This window comes from Brachyhypopomus gauderio, chromosome 1 (assembly GCF_052324685.1).
Source record: "Brachyhypopomus gauderio isolate BG-103 chromosome 1, BGAUD_0.2, whole genome shotgun sequence".
NCBI lineage: Eukaryota > Metazoa > Chordata > Actinopteri > Gymnotiformes > Hypopomidae > Brachyhypopomus > Brachyhypopomus gauderio.
In genome coordinates, this window is record NC_135211.1 from 52,469,158 (window position 1) to 52,494,625 (window position 25,468).

The 25,468-nt window shown below is 45.7% G+C and overlaps 1 protein-coding gene and 1 pseudogene across 12 annotated transcripts in view; one reads left to right on the plus strand and one right to left on the minus strand.

Annotated features, from left to right (window-relative positions):
- Positions 1-4,588: 4,588 nt before the first annotated feature.
- LOC143527798 (gamma-crystallin M2-like) lies at positions 4,589-10,851 on the minus strand (annotated as a pseudogene).
- A 3,181-nt stretch (positions 10,852-14,032) lies between these two features.
- Positions 14,033-25,468, plus strand: part of nrxn2b (neurexin 2b) — a 580,834-nt gene continuing 569,398 nt past the window's right edge. For 7 of the 12 annotated variants that reach the window (XM_077019038.1, XM_077019059.1, XM_077019050.1 and 4 more), the window contains exon 1: positions 14,034-14,244. The gene's annotated coding sequence lies outside the window, so the exon portion shown is untranslated. Of the gene's footprint in view, positions 14,245-25,468 lie in introns of all 12 variants that reach the window. The other 5 variants (XM_077019139.1, XM_077019095.1, XM_077019103.1 and 2 more) reach the window with 1 other exon arrangement.

Here is a 25,468-nt window from a genome sequence, read left to right on the forward strand (position 1 = left end):
CTTAATTCATTACTGATTTACTTTACTACTCGATTGCTTATTATGTTAACACTGGGAATTGCAGGTCAGCAGGTCAGTCGCGTCTTTAAAGCCAGAAAAGACTCATTTTATCATCTAGTTTATCATCTAATTTAGTTATTTTATAATTAAGCACTATCTGATAGTCCCAGACGATTGGTTGCCAGGCGCAGAACGGCACTCCGCCCCACAGCAACAGCAGCGTCTGTTTCTCCATGGCGATGGTCTTCATGGCGACAGGCAGTATTGTAGAGTCATCATCAGTCAGATGTTAGTGTGGAGGCCCGGGAGGGACGGCAGTGTGTGTGACCAGCAGCCAGTGACACCAGCCAGCTCTGAAACCACACGGCACACACAGTATTGTGCGGCTAGTTCAAATATTCCGACTCGAATGGATTAGCAGGCGGCTCCATTGTAAAGAGTTCACACCATGATGGGCTTTTGTATGGAGCCAGTACAGTAACTGCTAGTCTGAGTACTTCAGTGGGAAATACTACAGTGCCCTGGTGACTGTTGCTTTTTATTGTAATGAGAATGAGAGAGAAGGGGAGAGAGGGAGAGAGGGGGGAGATGGAGAGAGAAACAGAAGGGTTAGAAGAGGAGAGGAGGAAGGAGGGAGCACTCTTCAGAAGATGTATGCCACATTAAGGCCTCCATTTGCCAGCTCAATAAAAGTCGTCCCACTCATGAGGGATATTGTTCCCTTTGTTACGGACCCATTCATTACAGACACCAACCACACTCCTGTCACCAGGAATGCAAACTAAACAGGAGCTGAAGGGGGAGAGAGAGGTAGAGGTATATGGAGAGATAGAGATAAAGGGAGAGAGAGAGGGGGGTAGAGGGAGAGGTAGAGAGGAGAGGGAGAGATAAAGGGGGAGGTAGAGAGAGGGAGAGATGGAGGGGAGGTAGAGAGAGGGAGAGGTAGAGGGGAGGTTGAGGGAGACTTTTAGAATGTAAGGTTTAAGCTGTAGTTAGCTTGAGCTTGAAGATGTGTTCATAACAGTCTCTCTTTGAGTTGTGCATAACGCTCCGACCTGAGCAGACGTGTATGAGACGGTTTCTGACGGTTTTCCAACAAGGGGAGGGGGTCTGAAACAAAGGCTGGAGCAGGGAGAGAGAGCTGACTGTGTATGTGTGTGTGTGTGTGTGTGTGTGTGTGTGTGTGTGTGTGTGTGTGTGTGTGTGAGAGGGTCCTGGTGCAGCACAAAGATGGAGACATTCACAGAGAGGCCACCACTTCAGCTCAGACTACAGACGGAGAAGAAGAGAGAGGGGTCAGAGAAAGAAACAGAAAAAGGGAAAGAGAGAGAGAGAGAGGGAGAGGGAGAGTGAAGGAGAGAGAGTGATGGAGAGAGAGAGAGGGAGAGAGAGTGAGGGAGAGAGAGAGAGGATCAGGAGGTTTTCTGGAGGTAAACAATCACTCCTGTCTGTCTGCTCTGTCCCTGCACTCTCTGCTTCTCATTTTGGGTGGTGATTGTGTCAGTGATGTTTGTGGTACAGATCCCATACAGACTTGCAAACAAACACACACACACACACACACACACACACACACACACACACACACACACACACACACACACACACACATTCTCACACACACACACACACACATTCTCACACACACACATTCTCACACACATTCTCACACACACACACACACACATTCTCACACACACACACACACACACACACACACACACACACACACACACACACACACACACACACACACACACACAGAAATACACAGAAAAGCCAGTACATGCACACACGTACAGGCACATTGTTCCTGCTGAACCGCTAACATCATGGCAGGCTGTGGTGAGAGATCAGGGCTACTTCCATCTCCGCATCTACTGCCCATCCATCCTGAAGACCTGCTGTGTAACGTGCCCTCCAGTGCGCGTGTGTGTACGAGTGTGTATTTGTGTGTGGGTGAATATGTGTATGTTGTGTATACATGTGTGCAAAGGGAAGTGTCTGTGTAATGCATTACGTTTAAGGTCAGTCTCGAAATGCGGTGTATACATTGTTACATTAAAACGACTTTCTTCTCTTATTTGGAGGTGTGCTGGGATGGTTGTTTGAGCACCCCTAAAACGCAGACACGCCTCTGCTCAGACTGAGTGAAAGCTGATCAAACCACCTTTAGATGCTGGGAATCACAAACTCCCAGAGCTGGAGAAACCCCACGTGTTTAAAGTGCTGTCAGCTCTTATGGAATATTCTTCACTTCTCATGGATTAGTGACATAAACAGCTCAGTTTAGTCATGAATGGCAGTTCTAAGAAACTTCGCTTATCTTAGCATAGCTTAGCCTAGCTTAGCTTAGCTTACTGCGCTAACCCACACAGCCGGCAACGTGACCTCGTGTGTGGCAGGCTGAGATGTGGTTAAAGGTTGTGTCAAAGTGACGATGTTCAGAATTTTGGTGTTCTGACATTTTAAAGGAGGTAGTGGCTATGGGTGTCATGTACACATTGACTTTTGTAACAGAGTAACAGTGTAACATTGTAACAGTGTGACAGTGTAACATTGTAACAGTGTAACACTGTAACAGTAATGAAGGATGCTGACTTGTAATCTGCAGTCATGGAACACAAAGTGAACTGTTCATGATAGAAGAGTACATTAAACCGATGTCAAATACAGTCTGTTTTACTGGGACTGGACATGTTTGGAAGATCATGTTGTGATGTAATGGTGTGTTATGATTGGAGGGATCAGTGGATCACGTGACTGGAGGACTAGAGGAGACCAGCATGCCCAACAGACCTGTGACGGAGCTCAACAAAGAAGACGTGTTATTTGTGTCATCCTCAATGTGGAGTTTTATTTAAAGTATGTAGAACTCAGCACTGACCACAACACAGACTGTGTCTGTACTGTAGCGTTCACGTCTGGGTTAGTCCAGATTACAGACGACCTATTACAAATGTGTCCTTAACTCAATCCAAAGAATTTCCATGGTAATCTAATGTAATCTGATTACGTTAGTCTGATTACTTTTGGATTACTATAATCTTACTTGACCTGCCAGAGTCTTTTGGAGCACTGCTCATCTATGGTGACGAACCCAGCTGTCAGATGCTCCTCACGGTTTGTGTGATTCAGGAATAACTGCAGATTTGCAGACCTGTGTGGGTGAGCAGGTTCTACACTGCACAATACACCTAGTGCATCTACTGCCCCTAGTACCCCTAGTACCCCTAGTGCCCCTATCCCGCGTCATACTGCCCCACCACGGGGCTGGATGTTGCTGTTGTTGTTCCTGTGTTTGATGTGTCGTCATATGCTTCTGCCTTATTATGCTCCACTAGTTCATTGTGCTTTCTCGTTAACCAACGTACAGTCCTGTGGTATTGTGTACGATACTGTGATATTGTATCTGATACTGTGATATTGTATCTGATACTGTGTTATTGTGTCTGATACTGTGATGTTGTGTACAATACTGTGATATTGTGTACAATACTGTGATTTTGTGTACAATACTGCGATATTGTGTACAATACTGTGATGTTGTGTACAATACTGCAATATTGTGTACAGTACTGTGATATTATGTACCATACTGTGATGTTGTGAACAATATTGTGATATTGTGTACAATACTGCGATATTGTGTACAATATTGTGATACAGTGTACAATTCTGCGATATTGTGTACAATACTGTGATGTGTACAATACTGCGATATTGTGTACAATACTGTGATGTTGTGTACAATACTGCAATATTGTGTACAGTACTGTGATATTATGTACCATACTGTGATGTTATGAACAATATTGTGATATTGTGTACAATACTGCAATATTGTGTACAATATTGTGATATTGTGTACAATACTGCGATATTGTTTACAATACTGCGATATTGTGTACAATTATGTGATATTGTGTACAATACTGCGATATTGTGTACAATACTGTGATGTGTACATTACTGCGATATTGTGTACAATACTGTGATGTTGTGTACAATACTGCGATGTTGTGTACAATACTGTGATGTTGTGTACAATACTGCGATGTTGTGTACAATACTGTGATGTTGTGTACAATATATCACTAAGAACAAACTTGTGGCGCTTTGCTGGAACAAGCGTAATAGAAACAAAAGATAAAAGACTCTTCTGGAAATCACTAACTCTGTTTCCTCCGTATTTTTGTTGTCTTTGATGGCCTAAATTGCTCAGCACTAGGCTGTGAATGTATCGTGGAAAGCAGATCGCAATCCTGCCTCTTCAGTTCCCCTGCATTATAGCTAGTGTAAGCAGAAGCTTATTATCTGATAACGTTAATGAAAGCAGAGAAAGACATCAAAAGTACGAGAAAGGTCGCATAAGTGCGCATGTGCTTCCGCTGACAGATTACAGGAAAATTTAGAAAGACCCAGAATGCACTGTGGGTAAGAACCAGTTGCACTGTGAGCTACGTGTTAAACTTTTAAACCTTTAAACACGTTTAATCTTTAAACATATGTTGCTTCAGGTATAGTCTTTATTTAGAGTAAAAAAATGCTGATTGTTTTAACATATTTATTTTAGTGTCGATTAATTTTAGTACCAGGAATCCATGATCCGCCTCATGCTCATGAACCTCATGCCGCCCCAGTTCCTGAAGTTCCTGTACTCTCCAGGACCGAAGTACCACATCCTGCACCTGTAGTTGGGATGTTCGTACATGAGCCAGTGGCCGTCCATCATGTGACAGGAGTGGCAGCCGTCGGACCAGTGGTAGCGATCCATGAAGGAATCACAGTCATCCGTCATCTCCATCATCTGACCCATGAAGTTCTCCCTGTCATAGATCCTCATTCTGTGGGATCCTCTGTACTGTTTGGGAAGAGAACAAACCGTGTTGCTTTGGAGAAATCCTTCTGGAACACATATAGTTAATTTTCCGGGATCATGCGGCAAGACCTGATGTAGTTGCCCGTCCCCCATCCCCACATGTTCATGTAGTCGGCGTACTCCCCCCTCTTCATGAAGTAGCTGTTTCCCATGTAGTTGGGGTGGTCGTACACCATCCAGCAGCCGCTCTCCACCCTGCAGGAGTGTCAGAACAATCACCGGTGCACTCGTAGGAGCGACCCATGAAGTTCCTGTCCTCGTAGAAGATCACCTGATCATCGAAGATCAACCGCTCATGTGGTGTTCACCTTGAACATCATGTTGGTGGGTTGACCTGGTTGGTTTCTGGCTGGTAGACTGATGTCCTGCAGGTTTAACTCTTGTATTTATACCGGACCAACAACACAGAGCATGTGGCTCTATTTGTGAAAACTCCTGACTGAGCAGCACAGCACACAGACCCACAGTCAGGCGGGTTTCCTCACCAACCCCATGTGACATGGCCTTCAGAAGACCTTACAGCCAGGTCTACTGGCAAGACAACACGCATGGGCCTTTTCTCAATACGCATGGCCCTTTTCTCAATACACGTGGGCCTTTTCTCAATACGCATGGCCCTTTTCTCAATACATGTGGGCCTTTTCTCAATACATGTGGGCCTTTTCTCAATACGCATGGCCCTTTTCTCAATACACGTGGGCCTTTTCTCAATACGCATGGCCCTTTTCTCAATACACGTGGCCCTTTTCTCAATACGCATGGCCCTTTTCTCAATACACCTGGCCCTTTTCTCAATACACGTGGGCCTTTTCTCAATACACCTGGCCCTTTTCTCAATACACGTGGCCCTTTTCTCAATACACGTGGGCCTTTTCTCAACACTGCATTGTGCCTCTTTCATAAGGGTCACTTTTCAGTTTTTTTCTGTATGAGGGACTTTTATCTGTCCTTCATTTGTTTTATTTTTCTGCATGTGGCCAGAATTAGGAATTTGGCACAAGTTCTAGGAATTACTTTCAGTTTTTTTGCCAAAAGGCTTGTCTAAGCATAATAAATGCACCATGCTGATCTGGTGGTTTAGTGTGTGTGTGTGTGTGTGTGTGTGTGTGTGTGTGTGTGTGTGTGTGTGTGTGTGTGTGTGTGTGTGTGTGTGTGTGTGTGTGTGTGTGTGTGTTTGAAATGTGTGAAAGGTATGTGTGTAGAGAGAGGGAAGTAATGTGCAAATGTTTTAGGAATGTATGGAAATAAAGTAAGAATTGTAAGAAGTATTACACTACCACAAGTATTAAAGGAAGTAATATATTACCACAAGTGTAATAGGAAGTATTGGAAGTCTTGGTTTGGCATTGCTATTTTTTGATAAGACACAGGAGTCAGATGGGAAACCCTAGCAGCACATCAAGCTTCTCAAGACCTCAGAAGATCTCAGGATATCAGGATCTTAGGACTTCAGGACCTCAGGACCTCAGAAGATTTCAGGACCTCAGTATATACAAGTGATATTTGTTCATTCTTTAAAAATCCTCAGCTTGCTAAGTGCTTTTTAAACAAGTTTGCAAAAATAGATTCTGGCACTGAAAAATGTATCACTCCAGAACACAGATGGTGTTAAATATCTGTATCACAATAGGCCAAAACACTGCCTTAATTGGAATGTGCATTAATTTGCAGGTTTATGAAATGTAAAATTGACATGACGGTAAAGAACACGATCAACTCTGTGTGGTGGTAAACAGTCTAATCAGCTCTGGGTGGTGGTGTACAGTCTGATCAGCTCTGTGTGGTGGTATACAGTCTGATCATCTCTGGGTGGTGGTGTACAGTCTGATCATCTCTGTGTGGTGGTGTACAGTCTGATTAGCTCTGTGTGGTGGTATACAGTCTGATCAGCTGTGTGTGGTGGTATACAGTGATCAGCTCTGTGTGCTGGTATACAGACTGATTAGCTCTGTGTGGTGGTATATAGTCTGATCAGCTCTGTGTGGTGGTATATAGTCTGATCAGCTCTGTGTGGTGGTATACAGTCTGATCAGCTCTGTGTGGTAGTATACAGTCTGATCAGCTGTGTGTGGTGGTATACAGTGATCAGCTCTGTGTGGTGGTATACAGTCTGATTAGCTCTGTGTGGTGGTATATAGTCTGATCAGCTCTGTGTGGTGGTATACAATCTGATCAGCTCTGTGTGGTATACAGTCTGATTAGCTCTGTGTGGTGGTATACAGTCTGATCAGCTGTGTGTGGTGGTATACAGTCTGATCGGCTCTGTGTGGTGGTATAAAGTCTGATGAGCTCTGTGTGGTACAGTGTTAATTTTGACAGCAATTTTTGATTTAGTTTTAGTCTTAGTCTTTTGACTAAAATGTAATTTAGTTTTAGTCATAATTTAGTCATTGATTTGTTTTTAGTCTTAGTCTAGTTTTAGTCGACTATCATTAGAATTTAGTCGAATAATATCAAAATAATTTAGTTGACTAAAATATAAATGGTGTAGTAGTCATTATATACACTTGCACAAAATGAAACATTTATTAACCAGTTACAGAATATTATTTTTTGTATGTGCAATATATACAAAAACAAATTTCCAAACAACTCTATTGACCTGAACTTATAGTTATTGAGCATAACAATAACAAAACATTGATGACCAGTAGGTCCGCTCTACCTGAAAACATATGGAGTTTATGAACAATGCATATTACATTCTATATAAAACTGGGCGCCGTAAAACAATGCCATAGCCCGCAGATGTCGTTTCATTTGTCGTATTTGTCCCGACATCATCATTCCTCATGGTTTACACAGCATCTTGTTTTTCTCAAAGTCAAAGGAGAAATGTGTCCATATATCGCCGCTCATCTTTCTCCCTGCTGACATTGTCGAGTTAACTTCGAGTTTAATTTCATGAGTGACCACAGTTCACGGGCTGGTTTTGTCCTAACGGGTTCTGCGCGATGTGAAGACTTTAGTTCTGATTGGATGGTTACCCGGTTTGTCCCGCCTCTCCGTGTACGCTAAAGTAGTTACGGTTGGATCTCTTCTTAACTTATCCCTACCTTTCACTAAACTAAATCAGGTCTGATTGAATGTCGTCGCTGGACAATATTTTCGTCTCGTTTTTATTCGTTGACGAAAATGTCCTTTAATTTCGTCATCGTTTTTATCCCTTCGTATAGTTTTAATTTAGTTATCGTCTCGTTTTCGTCATGAAAAAAGGTTCGTTGACGAAAACTATGACGAAAATTATTCGTCAACGAAATTAACACTGGTGTGGTAATATAGTCTGGTCAGCTCTGTGTGGTGGTATATAGTCTGATCATCTCTGTGTGATGATATACAGTCTGATCAGCTCTGTGTGGTTATATACAGTCTGATCAGCTCTGTGTGGTGATATACAGTCTGATCAGCTCTGTGTGGTAGTATATAGTCTGATCAGCTCTGTGTGGTGGTATACAGTCTGATCAGCTCTGTGTGGTAAACAGTCTGATTAGCTCTGTGTGGTGGTATACAGTCTGATCAGCTCTGTGTGGTGGTATACACTCTGATCAGCTCTGTGTGGTGGCATACAGTCTTATCAGCTCTGTGTGGTGGCATACAGTCTTATCAGCTGTGTGTGGTGGTATACAGTCTGATCAGCTCTGTGTGGTGGTATACAGTCTGATCAGCTGTCTGTGGTGGTATACAGTCTGATCAGCTCTGTGTGGTATAGTCTGATCAGCTCTGTGTGGTGGTATACAGTCTGACCAGCTCTGTGTGGTAAACAGTCTGATCAGCTGTGTGTGGTGGTATACAGTCTGATCAGCTCTGTGTGTTGGTATAAAGTCTGATCAGCTCTGTGTGGTGGTATACAGTATGATCAGCTGTCTGTGGTGGTATACAGTCTGATCAGCTCTGTGTGGTGATATACAGTCTGATCAGCTGTGTGTGGTGGTATACAGTCTGATCAGCTGTGTGTGGTAGTATACAGTCTGGTCAGCTCTGTGTGGTAGTATACAGTCTGATCAGCTGTGTGTGGTGGTATACAGTGATCAGCTCTGTGTGGTGGTATACAGTCTGATTAGCTCTGTGTGGTGGTATATAGTCTGATCAGCTCTGTGTGGTGGTATACAGTCTGATCAGCTCTGTGTGGTATACAGTCTGATTAGCTCTGTGTGGTGGTATACAGTCTGATCAGCTGTGTGTGGTGGTATACAGTCTGATCGGCTCTGTGTGGTGGTATAAAGTCTGATGAGCTCTGTGTGGTAATATAGTCTGGTCAGCTCTGTGTGGTGGTATATAGTCTGATCATCTCTGTGTGATGATATACAGTCTGATCAGCTCTGTGTGGTTATATACAGTCTGATCAGCTCTGTGTGGTGATATACAGTCTGATCAGCTGTGTGTGGTATACAGTCTGATCAGCTCTGTGTGGTTATATACAGTCTGATCAGCTCTGTGTGGTGATATACAGTCTGATCAGCTCTGTGTGGTATACAGTCTGATCAGCTGTGTGTGGTATACAGTCTGATCAGCTCTGTGTGGTGGTATACAGTGATCAGCTCTGTGTGGTGGTATACAGTCTGATCAGCTCTGTGTGGTGGTATACAGTCTGATCAGCTCTGTGTGGTATACAGTCTGATTAGCTCTGTGTGGTGGTATACAGTCTGATCAGCTCTGTGTGGTGGTATACAGTCTGGTCAGCTGTGTGTGGTGGTATACAGTCTGATCAGCTGTGTGTGGTGGTATACAGTCTGATCGGCTCTGTGTGGTGGTATAAAGTCTGATGAGCTCTGTGTGGTAATATACAGTCTGGTCAGCTCTGTGTGGTGGTATATAGTCTGATCATCTCTGTGTGGTGATATACAGTCTGATCAGCTCTGTGTGGTTATATACAGTCTGATCAGCTCTGTGTGGTGATATACAGTCTGATCAGCTGTGTGTGGTATACAGTCTGATCAGCTCTGTGTGGTGGTATACAGTCTGACCAGCTCTGTGTGGTATACAGTCTGATCAGCTGTGTGTGGTGGTGTACAGTCTGATCAGCTCTGTGTGGTAGTGTACAGTCTGATCAGCTCTGTGTGGTAGTATAAAGTCTGATTAGCTCTGTGTGGTGATATAAAGTCTGATCAGCTCTGTGTGGTGGTATACAGACTGACCAGCTGACTGTCTGATCAGCTGACTGTCTGTCCACAGAAAATACCTTCAGCTTTTTTGAGAGGTGAAATATTCATCTGAATCAGCAGGTGTTAAATAAGCGTGTGTGTGTGTGTGTGTGTGTGTGTGTGTGTGTGTGTGTGTGTGTGTGTACCTAGATCTCTGGAGAGAGAAGTTTCTGCTACCTTTCTGCAGGGAACAGAAGTGAATCACATTTAAATTAAATTGTCAAGAGCAAAAGAGAAAAGGCTCAGAGCAAATGCAGCTGTGTATTGATCCGCCATCATCTGACAGCACGTTTTAATGTGCAACCAGCGGTAGTTTGTTGAACGTGTGATGAAACAGACCTGGACGTGCTGAATACCAGCAGATGAACTCAACACACACATGAACCCACCACACACATGAACCCAACACACACATGAACCCACCACACACATGAACCCACCACACACATTAACCCACCACACACATAAACCCACCACACACATGAACCCACCACACACATAAACCCACCACACACATGTTTCTCTTCAGCAAACATGTCAATATTTAGTCAAAAAACATTTGACTTCTACTAATCCAGCCAAACTAACGGACATGTTCTTTCCATCTGTTCACACGCACATCTCAAAAAAGGATCAAAAACAACGTCGAACCCTCATTCACACACACGCGTGAAGCTGCTTGTCTATGTGTGTGTTCAGGACCGGGCTGAGTCTGAACACCAGGATATGAGGAGCTGTGCCTGTTAACACCTTCTAACATCTCCTGCCCCTTCCTGACATCCAAGTCCCTACACCACAAACCAAGAAATCAGAAGCGACTTTTGATTTCAGGTTCTTTACGAGGTCCATGTTGGAGCCCGATGGGAGATAAGTCTGTCAGTAAGTGTTCAGATATGTGAACACAGTCACTGAGGTTACATCAGCTCTCAATACTGCAAAGTATATAAAAAGGAAAAAATGACCGTAAATAAAAATTGATCTTCCTTTTCTTCAGATGCAGGTATACTCTCCACCAGTCAAGCTGAACCTTCAGAGTGATACGAACACACAGACATCCCGGTTAAGAGAGTGTTGGGTTCGAACCCTTTTCACACACTCTGCTGACAGGGAAAGTGGTGGAAGTCATTCTGAGATGACAGACAGCTGTGATCTGCAACCCCTCTGCTTCTAAATGTGCCATCAAACTGATGAAATAACAACAGAGATGAAGTGAACAGAAGAATCCAGCTCGCTTTGTAGCCGGAGTTGTTCTCCAGTACGCCAACATGATCTGGGGGCTGGAGCCATTGGCTCTGACATGTCAGGATACGATGGAGGTCTCTGTGAACTGCTGTCATACACATAAGGTAAAGGACATATGTTGTTGTGTCTTCATAGAGGAAGATGCAGGACTCTCTGCCCATGAATATCACACACACACACACACACACACGCACACACACAAACACATATATATATATATATATATATATTCCAGCAGAGCAGGGACTAGATCAGTCTAGGGGAGAAGGGGAGGAGTGCTAAAGGGTTAGGCTTAATCCTAACTCTAGCCTTAACCCTAATCCAGCAATGCTGAATTACGCCCACAGGTGTAAACATGGCTCTTATAGCTGCTTACTTTTAACCATATATATTTAATGTTTTATATATACTCATATATATATATATGTACTTTAATAAAAGATTTTATATGGGGACAGCGATATATTTAACTGGTATATTTAACTGCCTGCTCTCTCTCTCTCTCTCTCTCTCTCCCCCTCCCCATCTCTCTCTCTGCCCCCCCCCCTCTCTCCCTGTCTCTCTCTCTCTCTCACTCTCTCTCTCTCTCTCTCTCTCTCTCTCTCTCTCTCTCTCCCCTCCCCATCTCTCTCTGCCCCCCCCTCTCTCTCTCTCTCTCTGTCTCTCTCTCTCTCACTCTCATAACAACATCTTACCTTACAGGGTTCTCCCAGCCCTTCAGTTGCTATGGCTAACGTGTGTGTCGTGGTTGTGAGTGTGAACACAGCTGCAGGTTGGACTGAGTGGTCCTCACACACAGGTCTGTGCTCACAGTGGTGACGCACACATGGGGATGACACAGCACTAGTGACACTGTTGGTTTGAGAGTGGTACACCACCCTAAACTACCCAGCCTAAAGCAGGGAGGAGATGCAGGGTGTTAGGGGATAGGAGTTAGGGGGTAGGGGATAGGGCATAGGGTTGAAAAAAAGTTGCATGTAAATAGGAATTGTGTTTTAGTAGTAAATGTAGAATTTGTTAGGATTAGGGTTGGGATTAGAATTGGGTTCGGGTATAGGGTTATGCTGTGTGTGTCTGTGGGTGTCAGAAGGATCTCTCTCCTGCCAGCAATTGGCCTCTTTTCTTCTGTGTTAACAAATGACTGGCAAGGTCTGCACCATCCTGCACTACTGTGAATCAAACCTAATATAACACATGTCATCTATCACTACACTTTTGTCACCTTGGTCACTACATCTCCACAACACCACCCTGGGACACTACATCTCCACAACACCACCCTGGGTCAGTCACTACATCTCCACAACACCACCCTGGGTCACTACATCTCCACAACACCACCCTGGGACACTACATCTCCACAACACCACCCTGGGTCAGTCACTACATCTCCACAACACCACCCTGGGACACTACATCTCCACAACACCACTGGGACACTACATCTCCACAACACCACCCTGGGTCACTACATCTCCACAACACCACCCTGGGTCACTATATCTCCACAACACTACCCTGGGACACTACATCTCCACAACACCACCCTGGGACACTACATCTCCACAACACTACCCTGGATCACTACATCTCCACAACACCACCCTGGGACACTACATCTCCACAACACCACCCTGGGTCACTATATCTCCACAACACTACCCTGGGACACTACATCTCCACAACACCACCCTGGGACACTACATCTCCACAACACCACCCTGGGACACTACATCTCCACAACACTACCCTGGATCACTACATCTCCACAACACCACCCTGGGTCACTACATCTCCACAACACCACCCTGGGTCACTACATCTAGTGTCAGGTCTTTTCTTTTCATCCATGATATTCAGCTGCATGTCATCCACTCATCTTTTTTGTGTCATCTTTGGCCGTCAGTTTAACTACGCGCAACTTTACCAGCTGACAAGCCAAACGTGGATGGTTCAGTCTCAAATGTATTCTGACTCCAGCTGTCTGTCAGCTGACCCTAAACTTACACAGATGTTTACGCTGTCTACACTAAACCTACACAGATGTTCCTCTGCAGTGTTCTTGCCGCTCTGCGCTGGCTGAGCTTTGTTGAGTGGAAGGAAGCGTCCGTGTGAGTGAAGGATTATCAGAACCAGTAACTATCATACATTTGACCCGTCTGCATTTATCCCTTTTTCTCTACTGTTACTGTTCTGTAAACTCTCGAATGTGCTTTTCTAGATTCATAAACAGTGGCATTATACCACCTAGTCGGGTTTTTTTAATTGAATGCGTCTTTATTCAACAGAAAATTAATGTTTGTTTTTTTTTTCGTTTAAAGTACAAATGTACCCGCACGTGATCAGCCAATTTTCTTTCAGCATTCGACGTCGCGCGGAGAGGTAAGTGCGCGTGAAGATTTGGCAGAAGCTTTCAACTCAAGTGTCAGATTAGTTAGTTACTTCCCCGCGTGCACCTGGGACATCTCACAGTCTCGAGCGATGCTTTTAGGGAAAAGCAGGCAGTCTGTGGAGAAAATCGCATCCCTTAAATGCACAACTCCACCTACAGTTGTTGTTTTTAATCCTCTACAGTCTGCAGGGATCTTCACGTCCTGAGGACATCCTCACTGCTCACGTTCCGTCTGCTCCGCTCCGGAGTTGCGCAGTTTCAACTCGTATAATACTGCAGCTGGTTGAGCTGCGAGCGGCCCGTTACTCAACTCCGCCCTCGCTCCGGTCCAGTTCTCCGGCGCGGGGCGTGTCGCTGTGGGCGGGTTTCTGCGCGGTGCTGAAGCTGCCGACTCTCTTCCAGGGAGGCAGGTGGAGCGACAGGACCTGGACAACATCTGCGAGCAGGAGACGGAACACTGCGCTGTACTCCGCTCCGCGCGTACTGGATACAAGGAGACCCGAGGTTGCGCGTCAAGGAATTTTAACCGCACTTTCTTTCCACGCCGGATTTGGAAAAGGGGAAAAGGGGGGAAGAGCATTTCAAAGGTAAGACAGTTGTGCGTTTGGGGTTAAGTGTGTATGTGGTTCGACGGGCGCAGCTGGGGTGCAGGGCGACGTGCACGCTCCGTGTCATCTGTTGTTTCTAAATGCGAATCAGTACCGAGATGAACGTCCCGGTACCGTCTGCAGCGCACGAGATCATTCATTCGCACAGTTGATCTAAAGCAGACAGACATCGGTCTGCGTGTGTCTCTTGGGTTATTACAGGCATAAGCTGTGTTTCTGATAGCATATCAGCCTTTTTATTTGCGTCAGTAATGTGTTTTTATCTTTGGAGGTTTCTGGGGTTATTGTTATGTGTGTCATTTATTTATTGTGGGTCTCGCGGTCTATAGAGGACAAAACGGGGGGAAAGAAGCAGCGACTAATGCAGTTTAAATGAAATGCAGGAAATACTTTAGCGCTAATGGCCGTTAACGGTCCCGTTTATCCCGTCGTTTACTGCTCGGTTCTTGCGCGGATTCACGTCCAGTACCGAGTAACCGAGATATCGGGAAACAAGTTCACACACGAGAAAGGCGAGATGGAAAACGGTGGAGATGTTCTCGGTGAATAACAACGGATATAAACAGAGACGGTTATTTAATTCTGTCTCGTTTACAAAAACCCCAAAGTCAATCTTGGGTTTGATTCATAACTAGTCTGAAATGGGGTGTTGTTTGCGGGCCCTCTAAATAAATACTGTGACACAATAAATGCTGTAATACTCGGGTGGTTTTTCAGTCCGGTGCCGTGGCGCAAACTTCTCGCGGTGGCGTCTTCTCCTGAGCGGTGCTGCCTTGGGCTCCTGTGTCTTTGGAGCGTTTTAGCAGGACCAAAGAGACGCTTGGACTTGTGAACCATGTGTCTGTCGGGACAGACGTCCAGTCATGTCGCTCAGGTGAAATGTTTGAATACGTCTCCACTACACCCACCCCGCGCGCGCTCAGGAAAGAGAGAGAGAGAGAGAGATGGAGAGAGGGATGCAGGCTGATCACGTTAGGTCTGTCATCGTAACAGTATACTAAGATTAAGAGGTGATTCCATCTTTATCCGTCGAAGCGTCCTAAGCTCAAGAAAGCAGATAAAACGCACGTTGATATTACCGGATCTGAAGTGATGTGTGTGTAGACGTGTTTACATTCACTGCGGTCCAATTTTGGCGTGAACACATTATAACGTGAATATACAGAATCTCCTGGATGTCTAAGAAACACATTAATTTAAACCAGCTCGCGGTATCATCACGTAAAATATAACGCGAATGAGCCATCGCCAGCCCTCCAGCGTGGGTATCTGCGTGGAGCGCCGCGGTTCATCTCGTATTAGCGTGTGTCCGTGTAATGATCGCGTGGTCCATCGCGACATCACGACCCCTCTCCTCGGAATGAAGATGAAAGTCCATCCCGCCTGTCGTGACGCCGGGGTGCAGGAGCGCGCGGGGTGCACCGTCACTGTCACGTCCACGGGGGTAGCGCGCGTGCGTCACGCGTCTTTAGTGCACACTGCGGGGGCCACTGTGTTATAACTGTCACCTACGGACCCTCTTAGGTAAGAGGGTCATCCGTGCAAATGCAACGAGGGCGCGGTCAAAACACTCCAACATTCTTTTATCATTCGCCTACTGACTTTGCCTGTAGTTTTTTTTAGCTGGAGTTTAGCTGTCGAATATCAAACGCCACCTCCCTCTTTTAAATCTGCTAAATCATAAGTAGGCCTCGAGGGTATTCATCAGTCTGCTATGATTTCACGGTATTTGTGTAAACGGGTTCGCTAAGACAGAAGCACGTGGAGCGCAAACATTACAAATAGCGCTTAAAGCAGATGCTGAGGTGAAAGACCAGGATGTAAAACAGAACCACTCAGACGAACAGCACCACTGTTCAAATCTCTGTATATTTGCAACGCAGTCCCAAAGCTTTGCTCGGGATCCGGATCGCTCGTGACATTTAAAAACTGCATTGAAACACAGCGGAAGCTCGTTGAAAAGCCCGCAAAACCCTTCCCGCCCACGTCCGTGGCCAAGCCGACTCTCGGGCTCTGTGTTAAAGCTTCTGTTCGACTTGACACAATATATTAAGTGGGATCTCTGAAGGATGCTTCCAAGTCCGCTATTGTGCACTTAGGTGGTTTGTAATAAGTGTAGATTCTCCCCATTTGAATAATTGTTGCGAACCTCAGCTCGAGCGGTGAGAATTCACACGCACTTATCCCGAGACGCGTGGAATTCATATACAACCTCTGAATAGACCCACTAATATAGTTTCAGTCTGTGACTTTATTGCTCCCGAATAATCTTTCCCGCGTAATCTGTGCCCACATATCTTTTGTGGTGCAGCTGTGTTTTCCTGGATGTTCGGGCCCACTGGATCAGAGGCTTTTAGCCGTTACGGATCTTTGCCTGAAACAGTGTATGGTGCAGGATGGGCGGTCAGATGAGTCACTTCCTAAAGGGGTTTGTACAATTCAGCTCATTCTATGCTGGCGATCTTTAGTCAATCAGACGTGTGTGTGTGTGTGAGTCTTGAGGGTGTGGTGCACTTTGCCTCCCATCCTAAAGTAAAGTGAGGACCTTCCACAGGAACACACTCCTGTGTGAGGAACGTCCACACACTCCTTCTTTGCCTTGGGATGCATTCTGTGTGTGGTTGACTCAGATGTGGCCCCTGACAGTAGGGGTGTGGTATCTGCCCCTGACAGTAGGGGTGTGGTATCTGCCCCTGACAGTAGGGGTGTGGTATCTGCCCCTGACAGTAGGGGTGTGGTATCTGCCTCTGACAGTAGGGGTGTGGTATCTGCCCCTGACAGTAGGGGTGTGGTATCTGCCCCTGACAGTAGGGTTGTGGTATCTGCCTCTGACAGTAGGGGTGTGGTATCTGCCCCTGACAGTAGGGGTGTGGTATCTGCCCCTGACAGTAGGGGCATGGCTTATTTACCCCTGACAGTGGGGGCATGGCTTATTTACCCCTGACAGTAGGGGCATGGTCTCTGTGATTCAAGTTCAGATCGAGGTATGTAAGCTTGCAATAATCCGCTTCTCACCAAGGCTGAAGTGGATATTTGCTCTCCTCTCCCTCTCTCTCTCTCCTTCCATCTCTCTCTCTCTATCCCTCTGCTTGTGGCTACAAAGAGCTTCAGAGGAGGCAAGACTCAACAGTTTTCTGCCCCTCGCAGAGAATTCTGAAGTCAGTTACCGTAGCCCGCCCTATCCTGCCCAGTGCCCTGTCACATCAGACCATCAGGTCACATTAGCTGCTGATTGGCTAAAGTGTGACATGATTGACATGTCAGTGGCTTCGGTGCACATTAACATCTGCACGTCCACTGCTGCTCAGGGGAGCACTGTGGTGTGTTGACTAGTTGTCATGTTCTCACACACTTTCTCTCTGTCTGTCTCTCACTCTCTCTCTGTCTCTCTCTCTCTCCCCCTGTCTCATCTCTCTCTCTCCTTTCTCTCTCTCTTTCTCTCTCTCTCCCCCTGTCTCCTCTCTCTCTCTCTCTCTCTATATATATATATATGTGACATGAGAGCCACACCCAGAACATGTGGTACTGAAACACCAATCATAAACACACACTGAGTCGGGGGAGGGGGGTAGAAATACCTGGGGTGGGATACCCAGGGCGGGGTGGAATACCCGGGGCAGGAGGGGATATCTGGGGCAGGGGGGGATGTACTCGGGGCAGGGGGGGAGTACCCAGGGCGAGGGGGGGGGGGATACCCGGGGCAGGGGGGGGGGATACATCGGGGCAGGGGGGAGTACCCAGGGCGGGAGGGATACCCGGGGCAGGGGGGGATACCCAGATTATCACTCTATCACAGGGTTTTGTATGAATGATTCTGAGAGAACAACATTAATGCAAAAGCATTTGGAAAATGTGACTGCAAAACAATTCAGTGAAAATATTGTGTGAAGGTTGTGTGCTTTGGGCTAGGGCGTATGGGGTAGGGTATAAGGGGTAGAACATTCAGGGTAGAACAGGGTCGGGTGTACGAGGTAGGAATGTATGGTAGGGTGTGTAGGGTAGAGTGTATGGGGTAGGAAGGTATGGGGTAGGGTGTGTAGGGTAGAGTACATGGGGTAAGAAGGTATGGGGTAGGGTGTGCAGGGTAGAGTGTATGGGGTAGGAAGGTATGTGTTAGGGTGTGCAGGGTGGGGTGTATGGGGTAGGAAGGTATGTGTTAGGGTGTGTAGGGTAGAGTGTATGGGGTAGGAAGGTATGGGGTAAGGTGTGCAGGGTAGAGTGTATGGGGTAGGAAGGTATGTGTTAGGGTGTGCAGGGTGGGGTGTATGGAGTAGGAAGGTATGTGTTAGGGTGTGTAGGGTAGAGTGTATGAGGTAGGAAGGTATGGGGTAGGGTGTGCAGGGTGGGGTGTATGGGGTAGGAAGGTATGTGTTAGGGTGTGTAGGGTAGAGTGTATGGGGTAGGAAGGTATGGGGTAGGGTGTGCAGGGTAGAGTGTATGGGGTAGGAAGGTATGTGTTAGGGTGTGCAGGGTGGGGTGTATGGGGTAGGAAGGTATGTGTTAGGGTGTGTAGGGTAGAGTGTATGGGGTAGGAAGGTATGGGGTAGGGTGTGTAGGGTAGAGTGTATGGGGTAGGAAGGTATGTGTTAGGGTGTGCAGGGTGGGGTGTATGGGGTAGGAAGGTATGTGTTAGGGTGTGTAGGGTAGAGTGTATGGGGTAGGAAGGTATGGGGTAAGGTGTGCAGGGTAGAGTGTATGGGGTAGGAAGGTATGGGGTAGGGCAGTGGTTCCCAAACTTTTTCTGCCGTGCCCCCCTTTAGTAGATGAGAGTAGATGAGAATATTTTTGCACGCCCCCCCCCCCCCCCCCCATATTCTAGGGATGCACCGATTCACGTTTTTCACTTCCGATACCCATTCAGATATCTGAGGCTTAGTATCGGCCGATATTGATCCGATACTGATCTGATAGAGTTTTTTTAAACACAGACATACTGATTTACAAGTTTATTGAAAACTCTGCGCCAGTATAGCACACTTAAACACACATAAAAACATATAAAAACAACACAACTTGCATTTGTTCAGTCAGTGCAATTATGAATATAACATTGAATGTGAAATACCAAAGAACCTACAACAGACAAAAACAATAGGTTCACAACTTTGGTCAAACATGAAAAAAATAAACTGCAAGAAACCTTTGAAATGGTTCAAGAATTCCAAATATCATTTTAAATAAATAAGGAGATGAAATAAGAGAAACAGCAATACCTATGCGGATAGTTTGCTAGCGCAGACATCACGCAGAGCACAAAGCATGTAACGGCCAGAAATATGTGTACTGTCTCTTTAAGGGAGCGAGTTGAGCGCGCGTATGAAATGTTGTTTTTTTTAGCTTTCTGCCTTAGACCGACTCAGACCACTGCTCTTTATTTTATTTCTGTAAGTAACGCATTAAATGAGCTTTGGACAACTCACCAGTTCATGTATGAACAGTCAAGTAGTGCTGGAGCCTAGGTTTATTTTGGTCAACCAGCAAATAAACGGACTAAGTGGAATACCACCAGCGCGAGTACGAGTCAGTGATTCACCTCGCCTCTGTGTGCTTCGTGTTTCACTCGTCTGTTAACTGTCCGAGTTCACTTCTATCCGGGACAGATTGGATATTTAAGGTTGAACTAACTCCGAAAAGCGTTACAAGCATAGAATTAGACTGAATAGATCTGTTTTTATGAATCGGTCACATTGTCACCGATACCCGATCTAGAATTTTTCAGATATTAATATCGGAATCGGTGCATCCCCAATATTGACACATGTGCACATGTTTTACTTCCAAGCTCCGCGCCCCCCCCTGCAATAGCTCCGCGCCCCACCTAGGGGGCGCACCCCCCACTTTGGGAACCACTGGGGTAGGGTGTGTAGGGTAGAGTGTATGGGGTAGGAAGGTATGGGGTTGGTCGTCCTTTACACAATCTCTATGGAATGACTGCAAAAAGAGGCATGACAATCTGAGGAAGAAATCTTAGTGGGAGGAGCATGTTCAGAATGTTCATGTAAGGTTATGACATCAGCTTAGTGGGAGGAGCATGTTCAGAATGTTCGTGTAAGGCTATGACATCAGCTTAATGGGAGGAGCATGTTCAGAATGTTCATGTAAAGCTATGACATCAGCTTAGTGGGAGGAGAACGGGCAGGTCGGACATTAGCTTTAGGGTGGATGTTTGTACGGCCGTGATGCCTTCACATGATGGAGCAGCACGTTTAAAAGCTAATGCCTGCCCTCCGGCCGCATGCGGCCCGGGGAGACATGGGATCCAGGCGGATATCGATCCCAGCGTGTTCCTCCCAGCTACGCAGAGGGCTGAAGGCTTGTGAGTGTGACCCCGTCCAGGAGAAACAGCAGACACACGAGAGACGGAGGAACGGAGGACTTTCTGAAGCTTTGAAGGTTTTTCTGAAGTTGTGCACTGGTGACTGTTCTGTGGTGATTTATTCTCTGAACCTGAGCAAGGCTGGAGATGTGGAATAAATAAAGAAACAGTAGAAGGTGATTCAACATTTAGAGGGAAATTTCTGCCGTCACGAGAGACTTTCCTCATGGAGATTCATTTTCAGCACAGGGTTGCTATGGAGTTGAAAGTGAACTCATTGCTTTTCATTGTAAAGGGTCCTTTTGATTGTGGAGGAATGGTAGGCAGTGATTGATCTGCTGTGATGATCACTGCTTCCGTGTAGTGACGTATGTGCTAAAAACCTCATGGCTGCATTTCCAGAGATGTACTCATGTACTGCATGTTTTCATGCAGGATATGTACAGACCCCATACAGGACATGTTCAGGACATGTACAGACTCTGTTCAGGACATGTTCCGGACATGTACAGACCCCGCACAGCAGACCTGGGCAAACTACGGCCCGCGGGCCACATCCGGCCCATTGTGCGTCCCTGTCCGGCCGGCGAGAGGTCAATCATAAATTTAACAAATATCTATGTCGTGCGTGCAATACAACTGTGACGCTTTTATTTTGAAAGCGCTACGTTTTTGTTAATTCCGTGTGGATGTACGTGCTTGTGTGTGAGCTGTGCAAGAAACACTGTAGGTGATCAGCGACAAGTTAAGGCAAAATTTATACTTTCGCGAGTGAACGTAGCACGCGACTCCGCACCGCTTGCACGAACCTCCGCGAACGGCGGAACATTTACGTGAAAATTATAATTGTGAATTGTGTTCCAGGTTTGAAAAGTGCTGGAATGTTGGCTAAAGTACTTGAAAATGCTTGAAATTGTAGGTGTATTTCGATTCACAACAAATAGCTGACTGAACAGGGGGGTATTCCAGAAAGCGGATTCAGTGATGAAACCGGGTAAGTAAACTCAGAGTTAACGAAAACTCAGGGTTTTCCGTTCCAGAAACCGAGCTTAGAGAGAACCTGAGTCAGCTGGGAAATATTGAAATGGACCTTGAAAGTGCCGTAGAAGTGCTTTAAAGCTAGGTTTAAACCGACGCGGTGCGAACATCGCGGGGGTCCGCGCGGCGAAAATGACGTAATCGCGGTGGCTCTGCCCGTGCGCGAGGGCGCACTGTTGATTCGCGAGGTCGTGCACCTCTCGAATTTTGTAACTTTGCGCGCACGCCGCGCCTCAGCGCGATGGATAAAGTCATGTTTGCAGGGTTCATACACCTTTACAAGGTGGAATTAAAGCATTTGTACGTCACTTTCAAGGTCCATTTCAATATTTCCCAGCACGTTAAACTTAATTAAGTTAAATATTTATACATATACTCGAAATGATTCAAAATAATTCGCTTTTTTATCACATTATTTAATGGTTGTTTAAAGTCTTCACATTCTCCCATGTTTCGTCCTGGAATTACAAGAGGCTCGTATTTGTTAATGTAATACAAGAAAACTGTTCATCCAGATGGCTATTTGTTGTGAAACGAAGTAGTTACAATTTCAAACATTTTCAAGTATTTAGCCTAAATTCCAGCACTTTTCAAATCTGAAACAAAAAGCAACATTAAAATTGGTCAGGTAAATGTTCCTTCCATTGTTTTTGAGGGGTGTTTCTTTATACTAACACACATCGTTTCGGAGAACACTACACAGAATGTGAAGCGGCAAGTATAAACGCCTCCACCGTTTGCGGAAGTTCGTGCGAGGTGGGCGGGGGCCACCGTAATGACGTCATTTTTATTTGTGTGGCCCTCTGTTCAGGTTTCTCATGTGGCCCCTTGTAAAAATTAATTGCCCACCCCTGCCGTACAGGGTACAGACCCTGTACAGGACATGTTTAGGACATGTACAGACCCTGTTTAGGACATGTACAGACCCCGTACAGGACATGTTCAGGACATGTACAGACCTATACATGGTACAGACCCTGTACAGGACATGTTCAGGACATGTGCAGACCATGTTCAGGACATGTACAGACCCCATACAAGACATGTTCAGAACATGTACAGACCCGTACAGGACATGTTCAGGACATGTACAGACCCGTACAGGACATGTTCAGGACATGTACAGACCCTGTTCAGGACATGTACAGACCCCGTACAGGACATGTTCAGGACATGTACAGACCCTGTTCAGGACATGTACAGACCCCGTACAGACCCTGTTCAGGACATGTACAGACCCGTACAGGACATGTTCAGGACATGTACAGACCCTGTTCAGGACATGTACAGACCCCGTACAGGACATGTTCAGGACATGTACAGACCCGTACAGGGTACAGACCCTGTACAGGACATGTTCAGGACATGTACAGACCCTGTTCAGGACATGGACAGACCCCGTACAGGACATGTTCAGGACATGTACAGACCCTGTTCAGGACATGTACAGACCCCATACAGACCCTGTTCAGGACATGTACAGACCCCGTACAGGCCATGTTCAGGACATGTACAGCTGTGTGTAGTGTGTAGATATGTGTAGCAGTTTGTAGATGCGTGTGGTGATGTGCAGCTATGTGTAGAGTGTAGATGCTTGTAGCTGTGTGTAGTGTGTAGCTGTGTGTAGATTGTAGATGTGTGTGGTGCTGTGTAGCTGTGTGTAGTGAGTAGATGTGTGTAGACTGTAGATGTGTGTGGCTGTGTAGTGTGTAGCTGTGTGTAGTGTGTAGCCGTGTGTAGTGTGTAGATTTGTGTAGACTGTAGATGTGTGTAGTGCTGTGTAGATGTGTGTAGTGTGTAGATGTATGTGGTACTGTGTAGATGTGTGTAGTGTGTAGATGTATATGGTGCTGTGTAGATATGTGTGTAGTTTGTAGCTGTGTGTAGACTGTATATGTGTGTGGTGCTATGTAGATGTGTGTAGTGTGTAGATGTGTGTAGTGTGTAGATGTGTGTGGTGTGTAGATGTGTGTAGTGTGTAGATGTGTGTGGTGTGTAGATGTGTGTGGTGCTATGTAGATGTGTGTGGTGTGTAGATGTGTGTAGTGTGTAGATGTGTGTGGTGTGTAGTGTGTAGATGTGTGTAGTGTGTAGATGTGTGTGGTGTGTAGATGTGTGTAGTGTGTAGATGTGTGTAGTGTGTAGATGTGTGTGGTGCTATGTAGATGTGTGTAGTGTGTAGATGTGTGTAGTGTGTAGATGTGTGTGGTGTGTAGATGTGTGTGGTGCTATGTAGATGTGTGTAGTGTGTAGATGTGTGTGGTGTGTAGATGTGTGTAGTGTGTAGATGTGTGTAGTGTGTAGATGTGTGTAGCTCCTGCTGTTCTACTAGACCTGAAAGGGCCAGGATTTATTTGGGGCAGGATTCTTTTATTCTAATATATATAGAATATATGCACACACACACACATACACACACACACACACACACACACACACACACACACACACACACACACACACACACACACACACACACTCACCGGTACACCTTGCTAGTACAGGGTTGGACCCCCCTTTGCCTTCAGAACTGCCTTAATCCTTCGTGGCATAGATTCAACAAGGTACTGGAAACATTCCTCAGACAGTCTGGTCCATATTCACATGATCACATAGATTTGCTGCAGATTTGTCGGCTGCACATCCATGATGTGAATCTCCCGTTCCACCACATCCCAAAGGTGCTCTACTGGACTGAGATCTGGTGACTGTGAAGGCCATTTGAGTACAGTGAACTCATTATTGTGTTCAAGAGATGATTTGTGCTTTATGACATGGTGCGTTTTCCTGCTGGCAGTAGCCATCAGAAGATGGGTACAACTGGTACTAATGGGCCCATAGTGTGTCAGGAAAATATCCCCCACCAGCCTGAACCGTTGATACAAGGCAGGATGGGTCCATGCTTTCACGTTGTTGACGCCAAATTCTGACACTACCATCTGAATGTCGCAGCAGAAATTGAGAATCATCAGACCAGGGAACGTTTTTTCAATCTTTTATTGTCCAATTTAGGTAAACCTGTGTGAATTGTAGCTTCAGTTCCCTGTTCTTAGCTGACAGGAGTGGCACCCGGTGTGGTCTTCTGCTGCTGTAGCCCATCCGTGTGTTCAGAGATGTTCTTCTGCATGCCTCGGTTGTAACAACTGGTTATTTGAGTTCAGTAGCGAACCGTGACCATTAAACCTGGGACCGCTACCCCCCCCGAAATTTTTTTGTTTTTCCTCTCCTAATAAACTGCAATAAAGAATAAAGAAAAAACCGAGACGACAGTATAGCTTTAGAAGCGCAATAAACAATAACATTTGTACTAGATAACTTGTTAAGCAAAATAAGTTTCCAAACGAAATAAGGTTCACAGCTCCGTGGTTCTCGGAAGCGGAATATGTAAATATGTAAATGAGGACGTCAAAGGGATGAATCGAAACTACATAGCGGCGGTAGGCTAACGACAGCTAGCGTCGCCACAGCGGGCGGAAATTATCATACAGTTAAGCCCGCCCACTAAGACGGCAGATATGATTGGTCAATTTTACTGTCATTTGAAACTGGTATTGCGCTGAATTATAACTGCCAGGCCCTCTGTAAACGAACAGCGGGCATCACAGTCCTGATAGGGGGAGACACAGGCTCACTTAACCCCTCACCTTCCAACACAGATTGAATAGACAAGGGTGAATAATTTATTTGCTTATATTTCTGTAATTGTTTAGATGTCGATTGTAAAACTGTAAGTAGATAAAATTTAATTGGATAATTATATATATATATATATTGTTTTAAGAATCTTTTAGGCCCTCTGAGAGGGCGTAGAGGGCCCTGACGGTTCCCCACTGTTTGAGTTACTGTAGC